General features: G+C 40.9%; 1 long non-coding RNA gene and 1 other non-coding gene across 3 annotated transcripts in view; both read left to right on the top strand.

The window, feature by feature from the left end:
• LOC132024703 (uncharacterized) overlaps nucleotides 1-20,468 on the top strand; it is a 53,694-nt gene extending 33,226 nt beyond the window's left edge. Inside the window, exons 4-5 of one of the 2 annotated variants that reach the window (XR_009406286.1) lie at nucleotides 15,503-15,639; nucleotides 19,924-20,468. This is a non-coding gene — a long non-coding RNA (uncharacterized LOC132024703). Of the gene's footprint in view, nucleotides 1-4,410; nucleotides 5,122-15,502; nucleotides 15,640-19,923 lie in introns of those variants that run through there. The other variant, XR_009406287.1, reaches the window with a different exon arrangement.
• A 1,814-nt stretch (nucleotides 20,469-22,282) lies between these two features.
• Nucleotides 22,283-22,389, top strand: LOC132025217 (U6 spliceosomal RNA). Its single transcript, XR_009406482.1, has one exon. It is a non-coding gene; the product is annotated as a U6 spliceosomal RNA (small nuclear RNA).
• The last annotated feature ends 1,108 nt before the right edge of the window (nucleotides 22,390-23,497 follow it).

Below are 23,497 nucleotides of genomic sequence, written 5' to 3'. Positions count from 1 at the left end.
TGCCAAGGATGCCCCAGGCACTGGGGATACAAAGATAAATAAAACATGGGTTCTGCATGCAGGGGAAGCACAATCTAGTGGGAAGGGCAGATGTGGAAAGAGATAGCTGCTTCCCTAGCCAATTAGCACGTGGGGAAACTTGTAGGGTCCTTAAGGGTACGGAGTGGGAGCTGAAACCCCAGGGGCAGGGTGGGTGTTAGAGGAGGTTTTCTGGGTAGTGCAGTCTTGCATCTGCTCTGTTTGGGGATTAGGTACTAAAGTCAGCAAGTAAGGCAGGCAAAACCAAACTAGTATTAGGGCCAGAGTACCATTGCAAAAAAAATCTCTTAATTGCCCATTAAGTATGTATGGAATAAATTCTGTACAGATCCACAGCTGTATAAGTGTGTGATGTCTCTGGTAATATCGTAAGTAATAGCAAGTGTATAAGCAACATTTTGCAGTATTTTAGTTTAAATAAGTGTTCTCTTGCTGAGGTTATTACATTACATTCAGATAACTTAAATGTACATCTGACGAGATTCTGCTCACATTGGCTAATGAACATTGCACTGTCATTACCTTTATAACACTAGCTTGCAAATGTTTCATTGGAGAGGTAAAGCAACACTGGAAAGAAAAAGGTTTATGTCTATTTTTTTTTGAAGAGATTTATTTATTTTAATGTGTGCATGAGGACAGGGGGAAGGGCAGAGGGAGAAGGAGAGGGAGATAGAGAATTCTGAAGCAGACTCCCTGCCCAATGTGGGGCTCCATTCCAAGACCCTGAGATCATGACCTGAGCCAAAATCAAGAGTTGGCCGCTGAACCAACGGAGCCACCCAGGCACCACGATTTATGTCTGTTCTTAAAATGGAATGCATTGTAAAGTAGTTGTGAATATGAGTGACAATAAAATTTACTCACCAATGTATAGCCTATAAGCATAAAAATGTGTCTATTTTTGGGCCATAGACTTTCTGTCAAGCAACCACGCAAACATCTTTATCCCTCTACGTCTGGAATGTTATGACTCTAAGAAGACATAAACATAGCAGGCACCCATCTAAACTGTGAAGACCAAAACACTGATGTGATATTTCATCAACAATCAAGGATATTTAAGATGAATGTTTCTATAATGGATTTAGACACACAAAATTCCTGAAAGGTTGTTGCAAGGGAAAAGAAGAGCTGATACATGTGAACAAATTTAAAAAGCAGTTGGCTCAACTTCCCAGCAGGTTATTTTCTCAGAGAAGAGGCCCAAAGTCTAAATCTTAATAAAACCTGCTCGTCTCATAGGATCAATGTTACAATATACGGTTATGTTTCTGAATAAGGGTCAAGTCCTTATAAGAATACTCCACCGAGATTATATAAATAAATGCCTGTACATTATGAAGACTTTTAAATAATTAAAAACTGATTAGGTAGGCATCAGAGTAATGGTTTAAAATTATATTTAATATGATGCAATAGTATATTACTCAATGATCTCATCTTCTATTTCTTCATAATTTAGTTTATATTGAAACAAATGACAAATCCAAAGAATTCTTGTACTGAGAACATTTTTAAACACAAAGAAAAATTGAGGAGGTAGATCATCTGAATTGTTCTAGATTCATCCATCGCCTAGGTTCAACAGTTTTTAAATGTATAAAAAGCATTATGTACCAGCAACTATTACCTCCTTGTAAGTATGCATACATTTTATTTATACCTTTATTCAGGTATAATTTATATATAAAATTCACCTGTGTTAAGAGTGTAAGTCAATAATTTTTAGCCATTTATAAGTTGTGCAGCCATGACCAAAATCCAGTTTTATTTCTATTTTTTTCAAAAAAGACTTTATTTGACAGAGAGAGCATGCATAAACCAGTGGGGCGGCAGGCAGAGGCAGAGGGAGAAGCAGTCTCCCCGCTGAGTAGGGAGCCCTACATGGGGCTTGATCCCAGGACCCTGGGATCATGACCTGAGCCAAAAGCAGACACCTAACCAACTGAGCCACCCAGGTGCCCCCAAAATCCAATTTTAAACATATCCATCATTTTCTCCAAAATCCCTTGAGCCATTTTCAGTATGTTCAAGCTTCTTTGCATTTCCATATAAATTTTAAGGTCAGCTTGTCAGTTTCTAAAAAAAAAAAAATCATCATCATCATCATCACCATTATCATCATGTTAAGATTTTGTTGAATCTGGAAATCAATTTGGGAAGATTGTCATCTTAATAAGTGTTTCCTCATTGCTGTTGTAACAAATGACCTCAAGCTTCAGGTATTAAAACAACACAAACTTATCCTCTTATGGTTCTGGAGGCAAGAAGTCCAACATCAGTCTTACTGGGTTAATGTCAAGGTGGTGACAGTTGTGGTTCTCTGGGCAGCAGGACCAACTGTAGAATGTGGTGGCTGGGCCGGATGATCACAAAGGACACTGGAGAAGCTCAGTATGTGGCAACAGGAAGGCAAACCCAAGCCCTGGGGCACATAGGAATGGGGACTGTCTTGGCTGCAAGGACACCTGGTCTCTCAGCCCACCCACTGCTGTCCGGGGAGAAGACCCCCTGATGAGTAATACAGAGGACTGGAATGAGTCAGGACGTTATAGTATTAAGCATAATCCTTAAAAACAAAGCTGTCTGATGGGCGCCTGAGTGGCTTAGTCAGTTAGGCATATGCTTTCGGCTCAAGTCAGGATCCCAGAGTCTCTGGATTGAGTCTTACATTGGGCTCCCTGCTCAGTGGGGAGTCTGCTTCTCCCTCTGCCCTTCACCCTGTTTGTGCTCTCTCTCACTTGCTCTCTCTCAAATAAATAAATAAAATCTTAATAAACAAACAAACAAAAAACAAAGTGTTTGAAATCAGAAAGCTTCAGGAGATAGTATGCTCCTAGCGGCAAGGCTTGGATGGTAGAATCAAATGGCTGTGCTTTTATTGAAGAATATGTATTGATGAAATAACACACATGTAACTCTCAACACCAAGTAAACTATCTCGACCTTATTTTTTATTATATTCCCACGTGTACCAGGAGCCTCCTCTAATACCTGGCGGTTATGCAGGGTGAACCGGCATTTCCCACAGAAAAGTCAACTGTTCATTGAATTTCATTTTCCTTTCTTTGAACTTGACCACAATTTCACATTTTAGTTTTTAAAAGCTTCTAAGTGTTAATTTAGTCGACAAACTAAAGAGACCACAGAAAGCTGACTTTTCCCCTAATCCTCCTGAGTTCTTAGACTTTCTGTTTTAGTCTCTGTGATAGAGAGAGAGATTTACTCTATTTTTTTAAGTGGAAAATCAGTACGTTTTTTTCTCAGTTGAAATGATTTGTCTTGGGACGCCTGGGTGGCTCAGTTGGTTAGACGACTGCCTTCGGCTCAGGTCATGATCCTGGAGTCCCGGGATCGAGTCCCGTATCGGGCTCCATGGGGAGTCTGCTTCTCTCTCTGACCTTCTCCTTGTTCATGCTCTCTCTCACTGTCTCTCTCTCAAGTAAATAAATAAAATCTTAAAAAAAAAAAAAAAGAAATGATTTGTCTTCTATGATGTGGAACTTGGGGCTTTTTGTACCCCTTGGTCTTGGCAGTCAAGTTAACCCAAATTATATTCAGAAGAGAATCTTTACCTGGTAGGAGGAGGAAAGGAAAGGTACAAATTCTTAGAGGCAACTCAGTTCTATTATGAGGATTTTAATTCTTCCCTAGTAATGCTGAGGGGTAAAGGATATGGTGTAGCACTCAAGCTGCAAGATAGTCTGACTAGACTTGGTGCACTTGCCCAGAAACCCCAAATCACTGCCTCCAATGTCCATCAACATCCTAGTTCACAGACAATATTTATTGCCTGCTTTGAGGGTAACTAGCACAACTGTTTCTCTAGATCAGAAATTCTAGAACTTTTTGGAGTCATGAACCACTTTGAACATTTGCCAAAAACCATAGACTCCAACTCCAGACAAATATGCTATAAACTTGTGCGTACATTGTTTTTCAGTTAATGTAATTTATTGCTCTAGAAATTGATTTCCTTCACCTAGAATAGAAAAATGTTTCCCAGAAAGATTATATGTCTCATTCTCATTTTTCATATAAATATAATTGAATCCTTGCTTTAAAAAAAAGTCAAAAAAATGCAAACAAAATTAAAAGTAGGATTTAATTCTAATGGTTTATTTCAGGATCACGAAGGTTGTCCTTGGTCTGTATGAGAACTTGGAAATGGTGTAATGTTCTTGAATATGTATGAGTTTGACCCAGATGTTTTCTAACAGTTTACATGAAGAGCCGAAAATTTTAGAAATGTAGATGGTATCAGTAGCTCCCTTTGCTACACAAGGACAGATTTATTTCTGGGTGCTTGAATTCCCTCAAGGTTCTTCCAGTTGAATTCATATTGTATCACCTTCTTTGTCCTTACAGCTTTGTCTGTGTCTGTGATGCCTGAAGGTTAGCGCCGAAGACCCAAAGGTGGGGGTTCCCGTGGGACCAACCAAAAGGGCACCCTCTGGAATTCATGCAGAATGGAAATTGAGCATGAGTCAGCAGGAGGTGAAAGCAGAGTTTATTGAAGATACATGCATATGGGAGAGAGAGATACTGATGGAGTGTCTGGGTGACTTGGAAAGGAAAAGAGCAGGAGTCTTATCTTTGTTCGGGGTCTGGCTGTTCTTATTGAGGATGGTGGTCTGGTATATGTGTCCTCTCAGGCATCCAGGAACCAGTTGGGAAAAAAAAACAAGGGCCCAGGTGTTATTTCTTGGAGTCAGGGGTCTTGACACAGAGATGTCGAGCTCCAATGGTCTGGAATGTGCATAGGATAGCTTCCTCTGGGTCCCTGTCACCTGGCCCTTTCTTAAATGTTATTTAGTTCTAGAGAATCATTAACTCCTTGTCCCTTACAAGAAGGATGTAGGCTATTTCCAGGACAAGGCATGTGGAAAGTGGGGTGGGAGTTCATATTCTATTAAGAATAGAAGCCAGAAGAAAAGCGAAGGGGGAAAAATGCAGCTTTTTTTCTCATGGGTCCCTTCTGTTTCCCTGTCTCATTTGCATTATTGATGCTATCTATCTCATCAAGGAAAGGTTGTCTTCTGAATCTGCATTTCAAAATGTTAAGCAAATAATGTGAGCAGAAGTATTTTTCTGCCATGTTCGATTGTGTCTTCAGATTTCTGCCCACACCAAGCTCTCCAAGGCTTTATCCGCTCTCCTCTGTTTACAGAAGCACTTCCTCTAGCTTTAAAAGTTAGCTCAGCTTTCTATGTCCAATTTTATCTTCCACAATAAAAAAGAAAAAAAACAAAAACAAAAACTTTGCCAAAATGGTTTTTGTTTTGTTTTGTTTTTTACCAGCATCTGTAATGTTGACTAAAGTTTTGAATGAAAAGATTTTACTCTTGCCTATGGCCACGGGTATTGCCAAGAAAATCACCTCATGAATGAATACCTTCCTGTCAGTTTATACTGAGGAGGCTTTCCTTTTCTGTCTCCGGAAGCCCAGATTTTCCCCTGATGTTTCAATCGACCCTTCAAAGTCCCTCAAGCTAGTCAGTGATCTTCTGTTTAGTAGAAAACATTTCTGTGTTGCTCTCCTTTCTTAACACAATCATTTGAAAATGAGGTGAAAAAAGGCTGTGGCTCTGATGGAATGGAGGCCTGGCTTTAAGTAGCTGATGACAAAACTTCTGTCAAGTCCGTTGGCAGCGTCTCCGAGCGAAATGCATGCTGATGAGGACAGCGATGAGTCACGATGACATACGGAGCCTCTTTGTTCATCAAAGCCGCAAACCAGATGTGTTACCAAGTCCTGCAAGGACTCCATCTGTGCCCAGAATAGCAAGATTATCCTCATGGGGAAGTTTTCTTGGCAAGGAAACTTGTCACCATTTCGGAGACAGGGAGGGCCTTTGAAGTTTCAAAACAGGGCTCAGGAAAGAGGAATTCTTTGAAGTGGAGCAGCTAACCCGCAGCAGCATGGAATGCGGTGAGAAAGCAGGGGTCTCATCCACTGGCTTGTTGAAAGAAAAAGGACAGTAGCTGCCAAGTCTTCTAGGATGGGTTTAGAAACAGGACAGTTGGGGGTGGATTATATCATTTGAATAAGATGCCGCCTCAGATTTCTTCCTCTGTGTTAAGGGACTTCCTAGCTTGACTGTTTCCAAGGCACAAGGATTCACCAAGGCTTCTCCAGTTGAGTCTGGTAAATGATAATCAGCTTTATTCAGTGCCTCAAAACAAGCTTTTATGTTTGCCAAAATTTCAAGATTTAGTTGAATCCCAACTTTTATCTTAACAAAAACAACAACAAAAGAAAACAAAACAACAATCCTCACTGTCTGGCTAGGGGAGAGGTCTCCCTCCGGCATTGTTAGCTTCAGCAAATTTATTTACGAAAGCCAACTCAAAGGACACATTAGTGTTACTATACTTCCTTTTCTCGAATATCTCCCAGTTTAGGCCAGAGCCCTCATACATGTAGAAAGATGTTTGTTGCCATAATTGCCAGAGAATGTTCACTCACATTTATTTAGAATGAATCAATATCTCAGCTTATAGATTGAAATTAAGGTGTATTTTTTTTAAGATTTATTTATTTGAGGGTGCCTGGGTGGCTCAGTGGGTTAAGCCACTGCCTTCAGCTCAGGTCATGATCTCGGGGTCCTGGGATCGAGTCCCGCATCGGGCTTTCTGCTCTGCAGGGAGCCTGCTTCCCTCTCTCTCTATCTCTGTCTGCCTCTCCATCTACTTGTGATCTCTCTCTGTCAAATTTAAATAAATAAAATCTTTTAAAAAAGAAGATTTATTTATTTGAGAAGGAGAGAGAAAGCGTGTATGAACTGGAGGAGGGGCACCGGGAGAGGGAGAGAATCTCAAGCAGACTTCCTGCTGAGCAGGGCTCTAACCCAGGGGGTATGATCTCACCACCCTGAAGTCAGGACCTCAGCCAAAACCAAGAGTCAGATGCTTAACCAACTGAGCCACCCAGGTGCCCCTACACAGTTCTCTCTCTCTCTCTGCCATAGCCACAAGGAAAGTTTATTGTTATCTTGAAACACAAAGTGAATCATGTTTCTCTCCATGGTGGTTTCAAGATTTAGAACCATATTTGTGGTCCACCAAAAATATTGAGTCAATATTTCTGAAATCTTGATGGCACTAAGTCAGTTTGAGCTGCTATTTTTAAGTTGCCAGCTGTTTTCTGATTCATTTTTGAGAAGGACTCTTTTCTATGTTAAGAAAAATATTTTCATTTCTCTTTTGCAAAGGTAAAGCCAAAATCTTATTTCAGAGAACTTTGGACAGTATAAGAACTAAATATCTCTGAATGTGAAATTGAAATTGACCTCCTTTAGGGTATCCTTATCTGTGCAGATTTTTAGGCTGTTGTCTGGAAAAGGGGCCTGACACTGAGCGGAGGGGGAACATGATTTTCTTCCTAATTATTATCAGGCCCCAGTGAAAGTTGGGGTCTTGCACGTTCAATAGGGAAGTCAGAGTCAAAAATTCCTTTGTGGGAAATAAACATTAAAAAGGGGGGGGTCGGTGTTGCGAGGCACCTGGCTGGCACAGTTGCTTAGGCATCCAACTCTTGGTTTCGACTCAGGTCATGATCTCAGGGTGGTGAGACTGAGCCCCCCATGGTGCTCCACGCTCAGAGCAGAGTCTGCTTGGGATTCTCTCTCCTTCTGCCACCTCTACTCACGCTCTCGCTCCCTAAAATAAATAAATAAATCTTTAAAAAATATATTCCTTTGTGGGAGATAAGCTGGAAGCAGCCCCTACACTGAGTCTAGGGTAAAGGATAAGGGAGTGTTAGGTTTGGCCTATGGATTCTAGAGGTTGTGACTATTTCTGTATAGAAATTCTATTGTGATAGTTCCTTCACTTGTAGTCAAGTCCTAATATATTCTAGAAATTAGCCTCTGGTGTGCAGTGCCCAGTGTTTGGAGGGAGGGAGTACAGGGAAAATAGCAGAGGGCAGGATGAAGCTGGTTCTGAGGCCAGAAGTGACCTGCTGAAGGAAGATGGCAGGCTGGGGTGCTTGGGTGGCTGTCAGTTAGGTGTCTGTCTTTGGCTCGGGTCATGATCTTGGGGGTCTTGGGATTGAGCCCTGCATCAAGCTCCCTGCTCCGCAGAGAGCCTACTTCTCTTTCTGCCCCTCCTCCTGCTCATGTTCTCTCTCTCTTTCTCTCAAATAGAGAAATCTTTAAAAAAAAATTTAAAGATAAACTAGGATGGGTAGGCTGAGGAGGTCGTCACTACGTGACCATGATGACCAAGACAGGACTGTGGCATAAGGGGGCTTTCTGCAGGGCTCCAGATATACTCAGTGAATGGAACCTAGAGAACGAGAGACTGCCTCTGGTCCTGTGGAGAGGCCGCTTGGACTCTTGCTTTGCATATGATAGGGAATAACGATACACAAGGGCTGAAGTCACTGGAACTTGTAGCATATCAGAGCTTACAGCTTTATGGCATGCACTCAATGTATGTCGCCATCTTCCCGTCTTACCCTTATGTTTTTTCATTACTTTTATAATTTTATGTGTGTACTTAATTTTTTGTGTTGTGAATCTACATTGTACTGAGTCTTGTGAATAACACCAGGAGGGGCAGATGGCATTGGCTAGAACTCATGGTCAGAGAGGCGACTGAAGTGTTACCACCCTGTGCAGAGGCACCTTGGATGGGAAGATCCAGAGTGTTCCGGGGAAGAGAGAACAGCATGTATTGCTCTCCCTTTTATAAGTGAGCATGCCAGTGCCCTTGGCAAGAGACACCTTGCTGCCAGGCAGTCAAAGTTTAGGTGTCTGCTTTTGCAGCAGCACAGGGAATACACCTCCCTATCACCTGGAGACCTTGAGACCAGTGGGAAGTTTGAGACCTTGCTGCAAGGGGAAGCTGGAGTTGGATGCAAGTTTCCCACTGGGATAGGGCGGAGGGCCAGGTCCAGCCAGCTCACCATCTGGTAATCCAGGGGGAGCACCTGAATTTTAAAAAAATTAATCCTTCTTGTCATTCTACACCATCTTTGGAAATTATCTTGAGCCCCTTTTGGAAGAAAGCTGGTTATAAAAATTAACTAAAAAAAAATAATAATAAGGGCCCTGGGGTGCCTCAGTCAGTTAAGGGTCTGACTCTTCGTTTTGGTTTAGGTCATGATCTCAGGGTTGTGAGAGGGAGCCCTGCATCAGGGTCCATGCTGAATGTGGAGCCTGCTTAAGATGCTCGCTCTCTCTGTTCCCTCTCTCCCTCTGTCCTCTCCTCTTTCTCTGTCTATAAAATAAAATAAAATGAAATAAAATAAAATAGAATAGAATAAAAATATAGTCATACTGACAATATTCCCCCCAACCCCACTCCCCCCAAACCGGAATCATACTACCAAAAAGAATACTGTCCTCCAAAGTAATGCTCCTTGGAGACTGTAGGCAACAGTGTCTGCATAATTCAGTACATGCCTGGACTTCTCTTTGGAAACCACCTTCAAAGCCATTGGTCGCGCACAGAACAAAATCATCATTTACTACCAACTGGACATTCTCTCCAAGTCTGCGGATCTTGATTCCTTCTCTTCTTCCCTAACTTCTGCCCGTTGAACGCACTCTCTCCTTCCTCTGTCTCTTCCTTGTTTTCTACACAAGCAGCAGGAACAGCTTGAACGGCCATACTGGGGCTGGTACTGCCTTCGAAGGGGAGGTGCTGGGAAAGGGGGCTCTGGGGTAGGTCGAGCTGGCGGTTAAGGAAATGAGCTGGAGGTTGCTTCAGGGGAAGTAATTCGTATGCAGGCTGCAAAGGGATAGTTTACAGCTGAGTGGTGCACTCATGAATCATGGTAAGGTGAAACCACAGTAAGTCAAAAAGCTGTGAGTTTAGGAAAATCTATAGAGAGCTTCACACAAATGCCTTGTGTAGTCATTATTACCTTTGTTTTAAAGGAAATAGCAAGTTATTTAGGGCCCGGCAGAGCCTTATTACAAAGGTTTCTTGAATGTTAAAATGCTCCTAGTTTTGTATATCTGAAAAGTTATGCTTTTTTGGTTCTGTTTTATTTTGCTTTTTTTCGTCTCGCAGTAGTATCAGAAAAACATTCCCCCAAAGCCCAAGTACGATAGTGAAAAGCCAAGAGACAGCCAGCAGAGGGCGCACGGATTAGGATGAAGGGTCTCGAGTCCACTGCTTTTCCTTTCTTCTTCTTTCTAATTTCCTTAGGCATAAGAAGTATTTAAATATGAATTCAAAGGTCAGCATTTGAAATTTTTATATTCTTTTTTGTTTTCAGGATTTAAGTATTTGTAGAAAAGAACGAGTTGAATTTGTAAAATAATAGTAGTGAATAAATAATATTTCACAATCACCTTGATCCCCTTTTTTTTCAATATGAAAATGCTCTCTCCATAGTCTCTCTTACACCTGGCTCTCAACACTGCTTTCCTTGATTATCAAAACAAGATATCATTCTGAAAAAGAAAGGAGAAAAACAAAGAGCGAAACAACGATAACCGCAAAGCCCCATGAGGAGAGTGCCTGGAGTCGAATACTAATTATGACTTGATTTATTTTCTTCTGCTCTTCTCCCATGCACCCATGCACCTTTTCCTATTCGAGATTGTAAAGAAGCACTATAAGGGGATTACTTTTTTAAAGGAGCACTTACGGCACATGTGCAATGTGGTGAGATGTATTCTTCTAGTCTGAACATAGGGATCCAAGGCTTCCAAGACTAGAGTGATGTAACAGGCCTCAGAGAAGCAGGGCAGTAACCCAGTGGGGGTTAGCTTACAGACTTACATCATGTATCCCTCAAAGCTGTTGTCTGGTTGGGTTGGTGAGCTGCTGCACATAGGTAGCATCCTTATTGGCTAAAGAGGTTTAACTTTCCTTATGTCTACTTATGTATAGTAACCACTGACTTAGACACTGATCCCTGGACCAGTATGTCATGGCTGGGGTAATGGGGCTGATTTTCCTCATCACCTAGTGTATTCTCAACCTATGTACAAATTAGGTTATATAGGAGGCCAGATGAGAAAAGTTGATGGGCTTTAGGGTGGTAGCTATGAAAAAGATTAAAAAAAAAAAACAAAAGTCAGATTCTTGATCTATTTAGAAGACAGAGCCAGCGCTGTTTACATGAATATGGGAAATGAGAAGAAGGGAAGTCAAGGATGGCTTGAGCAATTGCAATACTGGGGAAGTCATTTACTGAACAGGGAGGCTGCAGGAGGAAGAGATTTGAAGGGAATAAGAATAGTATTTTGGATATGTTAAGTTGGAAGTTTATGTTAAATATCAAACCAAATAGGTCCAACGTACAAATCTTGGGTTTTGGGGTGTCTGGGTGGCTCAGTCGTTAAGCCTCTGCCTTCGTCTTGGGTCATGGTCGCAAGGTCCTGGGATCCAGCCCCCCCGGGGGCTCCCTGCTCCGCAGGAAGCCTGCTTCTCTCTCTCCCACTCCCCTGCTTGTGTTCCCTCACTCTCTCTCTCTCTCTCTCTCTCTCTCTCTGTCAAATAAATAAATAATCTTTTTTAAAAAACCCAACAACAACAATTCTTGGATTTTAGGAGAGCGGTAACAGGTAGAGATATAATTCAGGAATCATTGATGGGAGATGTAGTATAGTATAAGATACAGTCTTGAGGGGCGCCTGGGTGGCTCAGTGGGTTAAAGCCTCTGCCTTCGGCTCAGGTCATGATCTCAGGGTCCTGGGATCGAGCCCCACATCGGGCTCTCTGCTTAGCAGAGAGCCTGCTTCCCTCTCTCTCTCTCTCTCTGCCTGCCTCTCTACCTACTTGTGATCTCTGTCTGTCAAATAAATAAATAAAGTCTTAAAAAAAAAGATATAGTTCTTGAGAGCAGGCAAATTACAGTCAGAGTGCCTGGGTTCACGTCTTGGCTCCGTCTTCTATTAGCTGTGACTCTGGGCAAATTATTTTATTTTTCTGTGCCTCAGTTTTTCTTATAAGATGGCAATAATACTATGAACCATTGTGCAGGTTGATTAGTATATGTAATATATTTAGAGTGGGGCACAGAGTAGGAGTGTCAGTCATTAGTCCTATTATTATCATGTAAGTTCAGTTGGTATTTACAGCCATGTTTCTCAATGAGATCACCTGAGTCTAGCCAGACAAAATGTTGCAAGACTGAGACCTGAGACGCTACAATCTTAATAGACTGAAGGAAGAAGAAAAGGGATCAGGGGAGCAGACTGAATCGTGAAAGGGATGAGAAGGAAAGGAGAAATAATGTTGTCGGAAGTCAAGTGAGCATTTTCTAGAAGGAAGCAGATGTAAAAGTATCAAGTGCTATGGAGAAGTTTAATAAGATGAATTCTCAGAACAACCTGCTGAGTTTGGCAACATAGGGACCCTAGGGGATACTACAGGAGCTACGCTGACCTGCAAGGTAGAGAGCAATAAAGAGCTCATATGCAAAGAATAAAGTTACAGAATTGTATCTTTATACTCTAGAATTGCACACATTTTTGGCAAGATGCCCGCACTAGGACCGCTCCTTAGAGACTGAAATTTCTGAGGGAACAGCCAATTCCTAATTCCCATGCTGTGCTCACTGAGGGGCACACACTTACCAAGTGGAAATTGCCAGCACCATTTTGGAAGTTATTTTTCTCATTTTATTTTCCGTTGGGGCCAGAGCATTGAGTTTGCACGAGTTCAGTGCTGTGATACCACTATTCTGCAAGCTAAGGCAACACTTGCCATAAACGACTGCCCAGGGTGGTTTCCTCAAATGGAGGTTGGAGAGTAGTGGGTCCTTTGAGTTTCACGGATTCTCCCGAAGTACATTGGGCACATGCCCTCCTTTCCTCGTGGTGTGAAATCACGAGACTTTCTCCATGTTTTGAACATTTTCGGAAACATCATTTTTAATAATCTTTTAATAATTCAACCTATGACTCTTCCATAATTCATTTAACTATTCCTCTTTTGCATGTTGATGGTGTTTACATTTTTTAATTGCTGTAAGCACCACCAAAATAACCTGTCCCACATTCATCTTTGCTTTCGCTCTGATTATTTTCTGGGTTGGGGGTGGTAGTCCTCGAAAGTGGGATAAAGCGTGAATATTTTAAAGACTCTCGATAAGCTGTTCAGCGGCTTTCCAGAAATATTATACTCTTATAAGATAATGCCAACAGAGAGAGTGCCCATCCCAACACACTCTGGCCACTATTGAACGTGCATGTGTAAGTCATTGCTATTTTTATTAGTGAAAAAAGGTATCTCACTGCTGTTTTCATTTTCAGCTTGAAGTTTAACATCTTTATTTGCTCAGGAAGCATTGCAGTTTTTCTTCTGAGACCTTTATGTATTTGTTCCTTTACACCTCTTTAGTTTTTGGTATTTATGATTATATGTTATCTTGATATTAGTGTGACATCTCTTCTTCATGACTGGTAGCTTTTAAGATCAGAACTACATCTACCCCCTAAACTTTCCTTAGTCCCCTGACAAAGTAAGGGAGAAAAAGCTTGGTATAAGAAAGCATACCAAAATCATAGTTCTGATTTTAGTAGAAGACTCAGTATCCCCCACTATCAGTTTTAACCCACTAGAGGTTTGGTCCCTCTGTAACAACTTTCTGGGACTTGACAAGGATGGCCTTAGGAGGTGGCAAAAAATGGAGAATCAGCTTTTACCCTTTCCTTCTTGGGCAAAAGTAAAGATATACAAGTTACATATGTTATGATATATAAGAAGACATATAAGAAAATATATAGTGTAGAAGGGTATGTAAGAAGATACATACATTGTAAAGATATACAAAAAGCCAACCCATAGATTGGAACATTGACCTCAGTAATTCAAATAAAAGCAAAGAGCAAAGGGCATTGAATAATGTTTGGAAAATGACATGCTTGAAAATCCTATTTTGAGCAGTGCTTCCCTGAATGAAAAGGATAGTTCGCAGAGGCAGATGAAATGTGATTCCTGTTGGGACTCCCCCAGTTCCATTAGATAGGCAGAAAGATTGATGAAAATAGTTGCCCTCTAAGAGAAACTGGTTAGACAGTTGTGACTTAGAACATGAAATGATTAAAATTACCTAATACAAGAATTACAGCAATAAGGATTTCATCAATTGTTTTAAGAAGCCCTGGAACGTTTAATAGGAATATCGTGTTTCACTGGGCAGTTGTCTCTACTCCTTCAAGATATTGGGATTTGCCAGTCTAAACATTTCATCTCTCCCAGTACTGACTCACTGAAATGACTCTGGATTTCTGGTATCGTAAACACTGTGTCCAGACTGGAATTATATATAGAAGCAACAAATGCTTTCCTGAATGTGTACAAGTCAAAGTTTTGCAAGTTTAATAAAGTTTTTTTAATATGGTCATAAATTAGGAAATTTATATTGTAAGCAGCCATTAAAATAAAATATGGTATAGTGTTTTATAAAGCAAATAACTATTTTATTTTAAAGATTGGCTTATTTATTTTTAGAGAGAGAGAGAGAGAGCTTGCCTGGAAGTGTGTGCATATGAGCTGGGGGAGGGGCAGAAAGAGAGGGAGAGAGAGAAACCCAAGAAGACCCTGATGAATGTGGGGTTTGATCTCAGGACCCTGAGATCATGATCTGAGCCAAAATCAGGAGTAAGACACTGAACCAACTGAACCATCCAGGTGCCCTACAAAGAACTATTTTATGAACAAAGAATTCCCACCTAATTTATTGGCTAATGGTGAACTTGCTCTAGTTGTTTCCTGTGTGGGGGGCTCTGTTCCCTCATCTGTAAAATAATGTGTCTTTACATCACTCTAGATGTATCTCTAAGGTTACTCCCACTCAGATGTTCTTGGTTAGTACTACAGAAAGACAGAAACTGGCCTTGTTAGAGCTCTCCTCTGTAAAGTGGGCCACTTATTCTAGAAGTCTGGGATGGTCAATGTACCTAATTTAGAAATTTATCTCTAATGGTGTTTTTTACTTTGGGCTTTATGGAAAGAACATTTATTCGTTTAGAATAGCTGACTAAAACTGTCAAATTTCTTTTTAAGGAATTCAATGTTTATGAACAATATTCCTTAAGAGGTTTGTGTCCTCTACCACATACTACAAAATGTCTACTATTATTGCTCCCTGATGATATTAGAGGATGAAGAGCTTCTTGTTCTGTGTACACTAGCCTGAGGCTATATATAGGTTCTGTGTTTTTTGCTATTCTGAACACTATTCTATAGTTTGAAAAGGATGCAGTGAATAAGTTCTCCTCTCTCCACATTTTTTAATTTGGAGGTTTGTCATTGTGTGATCTATGTTAGCCAACTCTTTGTTGGAAATGACTAAAATGCAATTCAAATGTGTGTGTGTGTGTGTGTGTGTGTGTGTGTGTGTGCGTGCGTGTGCGCGGGCGTGCATAAAGTTCACATAAAGAAATTTTGGGACGGACAGGGCTGGGGCAGGCCAGTGGGATGATGAAAATTCTTTCAGGACTCTGTCTCTCATTTCTCTTTCTTTCTACATGTCCACTTTATCCCGCAGGTGGCAGGGGAGTATATGGTTGTCTCTGGGGACATATTCTTATAGCTCTTGGCAAGAAAAGACAGAAGAAGGACTGTGATTGGACTGACTTAAAGGACACTGCTGTCCTGACCCTTCACTAGGGCCAGCTGTGTGAGGTATGGTGGATCGCTTGGCCAGGATGAGGAGTGGGCACTCCCTCCATAATAAGGAAGAACATTTCTTCAGTGGAAGGGGAGCTATGATATTACTGGAAGGAAGGCAGGGGTCTGGGTAGACACAGATAATGATGTTCACATGATAATCAGCTTCCAATGGATGATGATGAAGATATTTTTGTGTGCAGAGAAATCGACAACTTATAAAATTGTAGAGTTCTTCACATACTTTCACATATACCATGTCCGTTGATTCTCACAAAAATCCCATGAAATTTGGTTGCTATTCCCATTTTACAGGTGAGAAAACAAGCTCAGAGTCCAGCTAGCATGTGCTGGACTTAATTAATATTTAAGGTAATTTTAAATGGGCAAATTTTAAGTGGGCTTTTTGCATTGTCACCTTGTAGACAGGGTGTGGTTCCATTATGTTTTAATATTTCTGAAAAATGTTTATATAATAGTATCTTTTTTTCAAGTTCATTTCTGGGGTACCTGGGGGGCACAGTCAGTTAAGTGTCTGACTCTTGGTTTTGGCTCAGGACATGATCTCAGAGTCATGGGATCGAGCCCCACGTCAGGCTTCACACCTGGTGCAGAGTCTGCATGAGATTCTCTTCTCCCTCTCCCTCTCCTCCTCCCACTGCTCTCTCTCTCTCAAATAAGTAATTCTTTAAAGTTCGTTTCTTAGCAGGTGCAAATAACTTATCTATTGATAAGCTTCCTTTCACTGCCTTTGCCTAAATTTGCTGTTCTTCTTTCTACAGTCCCCCAATGTCTTGATCTTTCTTGCTTACTGACAAAACCCAAAGTGACTGAGGAGTGTGCATCAAGCAGCCCAATTTTGTCTTCTATGTCATTCAGTGCCTCCAGCTTTGAGTATGTAATCTGACTGTCTCAATTTAGAACGATTCCATCTTGGTGGCACTAGTTTTATGTGTAAGTTGTTTATTTTTGATTCTCGTGGTGTTTCATTAAATATACCACTTATTTGTAGGCTCAAGGCATATCCTAGAAGAGTGGAAATGAGAAAGACTTGTATTTAGATAAATATGGTTCTAATGTGGGTTACTGCTTCCTAATGTCTGAGATTAGAGGAGTCAGGAAAGCCGACTCTCTCTGAGTGATATGAAGTTGGACATTCATTCCCAGGAGAGAACATGCTACTTCTGGTGGTCCCAGCATCTTGCTGTCATTCTTACCATATATCTGGGGAAATCCTGGATGACTTCCAAACCTACATAGTGATTCATTCTACACCTTTTGTTTCTTTCCACATTTTCCTTCACTCTTTCTAAGCCACGGACTCTTAAGGTTGTACTGTAGACATTACTAATACTCACTAAACCACGTTTTGAAATCTCTATTTGAAGCATTCTTCTCTCTATCCATTACCTCTTATCCTTCCTCCTCAGTTACTCTGGTATTCCAGCAGGTCCTCATTCCACCGAAGTTCTAACCCTGTCCTATTATGTCTTCTCTTTCCCTCACTTCATGTTCTCACTTCTCTTCTCACACAGCTTAAGAGTCTAGAGATCACCAATATAAATACTCCCTTATAAGCCTCTCTCTTTTTTAAAGATTTTATTTATTTATTTGACAGACAGAGATCTCAAGTAGGCAGAGAGGCAGGTAGAGAGAGAGGAGGAAGCAGGCTCTCCACTGAGCAGAGAGCCTGATGCAGGGCTTGATCTCAGGACCCTGAGATCATGACCTCAGCCGAAGGCAGAGGCTTTAACCCACTGAGTCACTCAGGTGCCCCCTTTATAAGCCTCTTTAAGCCCTGCACCCCTCTCTTCCTCTCTCATAATTGTCTTGAAAAATGCCTACTCAGTTTAAACTTAACTCTCTGCTAGGACCCAAGTCAAACACTGGAGAGATGGGATGGAAGCCATTTTGTAACCTAGACTCAGAAGTTGCATTACCTCTGCTATATTCTATTAAAAAGCAAGTCAGTAAAGAGGTGCTTGGGGGCTCACTCAGTTAAGCATCCAACTCAGTCTCAGCTCAGGTCTTGATGTTGGGGCAAGCCCTGAGTTCAAGCAGTGCATTGGGCTGGGAACCTGCTTTAAATGAATGAAAGAATGCAAATCAGTAAGTTCAATCTATGGGCAAGGGGAGGGGACTGCACACGAGCATGGATACCAGGGAGAAAGACTGACAGGGGGCCATCTTAGAGGCTGGCTACTACATGAAAGTTGCCAGTGACCCATTTCTTACCAGTGCCAATAGGCAATTTTCTGTCCTCTGCTCACTTAACCTCTCAGTGGCGTTTGATACAGATGATTACCTCTTCTATATGACATTGAGTCTCTAGGTTTTTGAGACAGCATTTTGGTTGAGTTTCCCTCATTAGTGATTCCTTCTCTATGACCTCTGTGTATTAGAATGCCTGAAGGCTCTGTCCTTGGCTTCTAATTTTGATATCCACATTCAGGTGTCTCATTCTACTCCATGGCATTGAATCTCATTTAGGTGCTGACAAGTCTCAAATCTATGGTACTCCAGTATCTTTCTGAAAAGCTCTAGCATCATATATCCAATTGCTTACTCTGCATGTGTTTCCACTTAGATGTCTGATAAGCATCTCAAACTTCATGTATCTAAAGGAGAACTATTGATTTCTCCCAAATCTCCTTCCTTCCCCATCATCTCCTATCCCAATATCCACCACTGCTCAAATAAACATCCTGAATTTCAGCTGGTGCTTGACCTTGATGACAGTCGATGTGACTGTCAGGAAATGGGAGATCTGATTCTGTTCATTTTTGAGATTTGTGGAGCGTGAGCTTTGGAAAGACAAAGAACATGACTAGAAAATAGCTACTATTGATAAGAATATTACTGGATCCCTGGCATTATTCTAGGTGAATTAAATTTATTTTCTCTTTTAATGCAGTCCTTCCAACAATAACAAAAATATTATCCTCATTTTGCAGATGAGGAAAGTGAGTCTCGGGGTTTTACGTGGGTTGTATTTAATTAAGATCTCATTGTTGGTGGCACCGAGGATTAAGTTCAACTACAAGTGACAGTAGTGGCTAAAACATGTCATATTTATTTTACTCCTGCAGCCACCTGGGGCTGGTATGGTGGCTTCATATCCATCCGACTCTGTGGCTCATGTTGCTCTCTATCCTCCACACAAGGTTTCCATCTGATGGTCTAAGACGGTTACTCTAGCATCAGCTTTCATGGTCTCCCATCTGCCAACAGAAAGCAAAAACAGACAGGAGAGAGAAATCCCTTCTCCTAAGGACACTTCTTGGGAGTTACACTACTTGTTTTGGTTCATCAGGCTGCTTGAGCAACTTAACTATAAACAGGGAGACTTATAAACAATAGAAATTTATTTCATACAGTTCTGAGAACTGGGAAGACTAAGATCAAGGTGCCAACAAATCTGATGTCTGGTGAGAACCCTCTTCCTGGTTCACACTCAGCTGTGTCCTTATGTAGCAGAAGAGGCAAGAGAGCTCTCTTGGGTCTCTTTCATAAGGGCACTAATCCCATTCAGGAGGTCTTCACCCTTGCTGATCTAATCACCTTCCACAGGCCCTATATACTACTAATACTACTAATACATGTTGAGGGTTGGGATTTTAACACGTGAATTGAGAGGACACAAACATTCACTCTATAGCAACCACCAACTAGAACTTAATCTCCAAAGCCCTGCACAGCTGTAAGGGAAACTGGAAACATAGTCTGCCACTATAGGGATGCCAACCCAAGGCTGTTCTTAAGATCACAACTTTCTGTCATCCCATACTCTGCCTCTGAGTCCCTTAGCGGCTGAGGGTTCCAGAGACAGCTTTACCATACATCTTGTGGCAGACTGTGTGCCCCTTAAACTCAGCCTCTGTCACATATGCTGTAGTGAGGGCTTGGTTTTTTCCTCAGCTTCTTGCTCCCTCTGGATTTTGAATGCCTTTTTATTTAAGTAAGCTGTATGCTTGATGCGGGGCTTGAACTCATAACCCAAAGATCAAGAGTCATGAGCGCTACTGACTGAGCCAGCCAGGAGGTCCTTGAATACTTTTATATACTCATCTTATATGTTATAGTTACTTGTTTTCAGTTTTCATGAATCAAACATTGGCTAATTAGTAAGGTTTGTTACATAAATAACTGACTTAGCAAACAACACAATTTTGTTTTTGTATCTCTAGCACATTGTCTGGCCTTTTACAGATATTAAACAGATACATGGATGGACGGATGGATGGATGGATGGATGGAAAATCAACAGCTTTCCTAATTCAACATTTTTTCTTATTTTAGATAAGCACAGTCTGCATTCTCAGCTAATCCCTTTGCCTTCAGGACTAGGAGAAGAGAGAGAAAAGAAAACAGGAAAAGGAGACAAGATGGGGTATATTTATACAAGTTCTCTCATCCCCTACTTCCTTCACTCACTTTAGTATTGATGCCACAATTATGAATTTTTCTAATCGAATGGACCTTGATAATACCTCCTGGGAAATATCTTAAGGATGTCACATTCAAGACTGAATGGCCAATGTATTAATGTTTCAGAATTTAGGAATATTTGGGGAAGTTGCAACAGATTTTTTTCAGTGAAAGTATACATACTTTTGCTTTGTGACATCTTCCTCAATGAAAACCTACATAAAATTTTATATTTCAAAGCCCTAAAGATGAAATACATTTTGAAAAATCCCCTGTGAGGTAGTATCGGTAAATTCATGGTTATTTTCACCCCATAAAGAAGTAAACATCATCACATTCCTCATGAAAAACTCCAGCAAGAGCCATTGGCATGGTTTGAATATAAACATTTAGCAACTAAATGACTTTATCAAGCTACAATCCCTGTGCTCAGCAATTTAAAGGAAATCAGCAGCTTAACCAAGGTTTTTGTTGTTGTTGTTTTTTGTTTTTTGTTTTTTTGCTGAGCAATTGGGGGTTAAAAATAAAACACTATTACATCAAACTGCAGACACACAAAAATCTGAATAAGTTCGCTATCTTCTCAGGGCATTTCTGTACCTAATGAGCACAGCTGAGCCCAAAGGTGTCAAGATGTTTCTCACCATTAGGCAATGGGGTGAAGGATTATCTATTAATTCCTGGGTGGTCATCGTGAGTTCTTTGGGGTAAAATAGGGGAAGATCAAAAGAGGATGTAAATATTTTTTAATCAATGAAAGAGGGAACCGATTCATTCCTCTGACCTTTTTGATTGCAGGGGAGATACATTATCTGCATTAATTAGCATGGCCCTCTCGATTGCCAAGTCCCTTCCTATGAGTCGTGGGAAATATGTTTCTAACATGATGTGCAGCCGTCTGTCATACAGAGCTGATTTTTTGGACTTCATCTTGGAGTACGCATGAAATGTGAAACAGCTTAGTGAGTTGTGTCACATTAGTCTTTCTAATTGCTGAAAAAGGTTAACATTTGTCTAACAACATTAATGCACAGGGCTTGGGTTTTGAAATGCCAGTTTGCTTAAGATACTGGGTGTTGGGGCGCCTGGGTGGCTCAGTGGGTTAAGCCGCTGCCTTCGGCTCAGGTCATGATCTCGGGGTCCTGGGATCGAGTCCCGCATTGCATCGGGCTCTCTGCTCAGCAGGGAGCCTGCTTCCCTCTCTCTCTCTCTGCCTGCCTCTCCGTCTACTTGTGATTTCTCTCTGTCAAATAAATAAATAAAATCTTTAAAAAAAAAAAAAGATACTGGGTGTTGTTAAAAAGAAATACTTCGGGAGGTAATATAAATCATTATCATCTCTAGCATAGTTCAGACTTATTGAACACTAAAGAATGATTTCATTCAATCCTTGAAAGGAATATGACTGGTATTATCACCGTTTAACAGACAACAAAAATTGAAGATTGAAGAGACTAAGTAATTTGCCCCTAAACCACAAAGAAGGTACAGTCGGGCTTTGAACCTAGGTCAGTCTCACTCCCAGAGTCAATATTCTTTACCACACTTCAGGACTCCCTCAGCTCTTGTCCTTCTCACTGGGTGGTGTTATGAGGGCTACTTAGCTTTTCTCTGGCTCAATTTCCTTATCTGCTAAAGGGAACAAGAATAATTGTGTGTTATTGGGATTGTGAGGATTGAATTATATACTGGATGTAAAACATTCAGGAAAATGCCTTATTACACATACCATGCTATTATTATTCTTTTAAATTATCACATTCAAGGGTTGGGAAGAATCTAATTATCACCTGCTTTTCTCATTTGGTGAGGAGGAGGAATAACTGAGTAAATGTTATTTATTGCCGACAGAGCTCACATTCATGGTCCTAGAATGCTAGAACTTGGAAGAAACCACTGTAAGCCTTCTTTGTAGTAACTGGTGAGGAAACTGAGGCCCAAAGAGCCAAGTCATCCTTGGGGTAGTGGACTGGGAGAACCACGCCCTTGGTGGAACCATTTTCAAAGCTACCAATGAGCCTTTCCACGTGAGTACAGTGGAACTGCTTGTATTTTATTGTTTGAATGTGCCATCGACAGTTAGCTATCAATCAAATATATGCCATGTCTAGCATTTTTTCCCAACTTATAAATGGGAAAAATGAATTTTTTACTTTCTGAATACCTAAAAATCCATAGCCTGTGAAAACTTAAACTTTTCTCTGAAGTATATTAAAAGATGTGTAGTACAGTGCTTGCTTCAGCAGCACGTAGACTAAAATTGGAATGATACAGAGAAGATTAGCATGGTCCCTGTGCAAGGATGGCACACAGATTTGTGAAGCATTCTGCATTTAAAAAACAAATCAATAAAAAATAAAAGAAGCATAATACAGAATACTTTTAGAAATCATTTTGAGAGAGCAAATCCAGAGAAATCACAATTTTGTTTTGATACATATTATTTAAAGCTGTGGGTTTTATAAAGATATTCATTTTTACCTTGCAAGTCCTATAAATAACTATGAGAAACATGAATTCTTGGGGTGCCTGGGTGGCTCAATCGGTTAAGTGTCCAACTCTTGGCTTTGGCTCAGGTCATGATCTCGGGGTCATGAAATCGAGCCCCATGTCAGGCTCCACGCTTGGCGAGGAGTCTGCTTGACATTCCCTTTCCCCTCTCCCTCTGCCCTTTCCCCAACTTGCGGGTATGTGCTCTCACTCTAAAAAAAAAAAAAAAAAAAAAAAAGTAAATTTTAAAATAAACAAGAATTCTTGGTTAAAATGGGCAACAAACATACATCCTCATTACACTTGATTTCTAAACATGGTCACAACATGCACAAAATGAAAAAGGCCTAAGATTTGAATCTATTATGTTCTCAGCACTCTAAGACTTTCTCATTTAATTGTCACCAAGCCTGTGATTTGCCCATGATATTTCAAAAAATCATGCCCATTTTGAAATGAGACAATGGAGGTGTGCTCAGAGATGTGTAGTGATTAATTTACTGAACATTATAAACCTAAAAAATCTCAGCTGAGATTTAACCCAACTCTTCAGGATTCCTGAAGCTCAAGGTTTTTCCATTATTCTAGTTTGCTTTGAGCAAAATGCATTTGAGGTTTATCTTTCCCATGCATGTTATTTCTTGTCCCACTTTTTGTTGTACCGATCGATCGTGTCAGTTACGGCCCAGGCAGGGGAAGAGGGACTGTGTATTTTGGAAATCATGACTTTAGTTGAGGGATTAGAGTTTGCAAGACTATGGGGAGTTGCATCAGGAAGGCTGGGGGTGGGGGTGTGTGGTGGGGGGTGGTCAGAGAAAATCCTTAAGCACTTTCTCCGAAGCACAGTGACACATGGTAAATCAGAGCTTGTGGGAGAATCTAAAGCACTTTGTGCATCTGGCTGCTGGTGTGGGATCGCAGAGAAGAACCTCATGGAAGGGTCTGCCAGCCCCAT

The sequence above is a fragment of the Mustela nigripes genome, chromosome 9 (genome assembly GCF_022355385.1).
Source record: "Mustela nigripes isolate SB6536 chromosome 9, MUSNIG.SB6536, whole genome shotgun sequence".
In the NCBI taxonomy this organism is placed as follows: domain Eukaryota; kingdom Metazoa; phylum Chordata; class Mammalia; order Carnivora; family Mustelidae; genus Mustela; species Mustela nigripes.
This window is presented reverse-complemented; position numbering and strand designations above follow the sequence as displayed.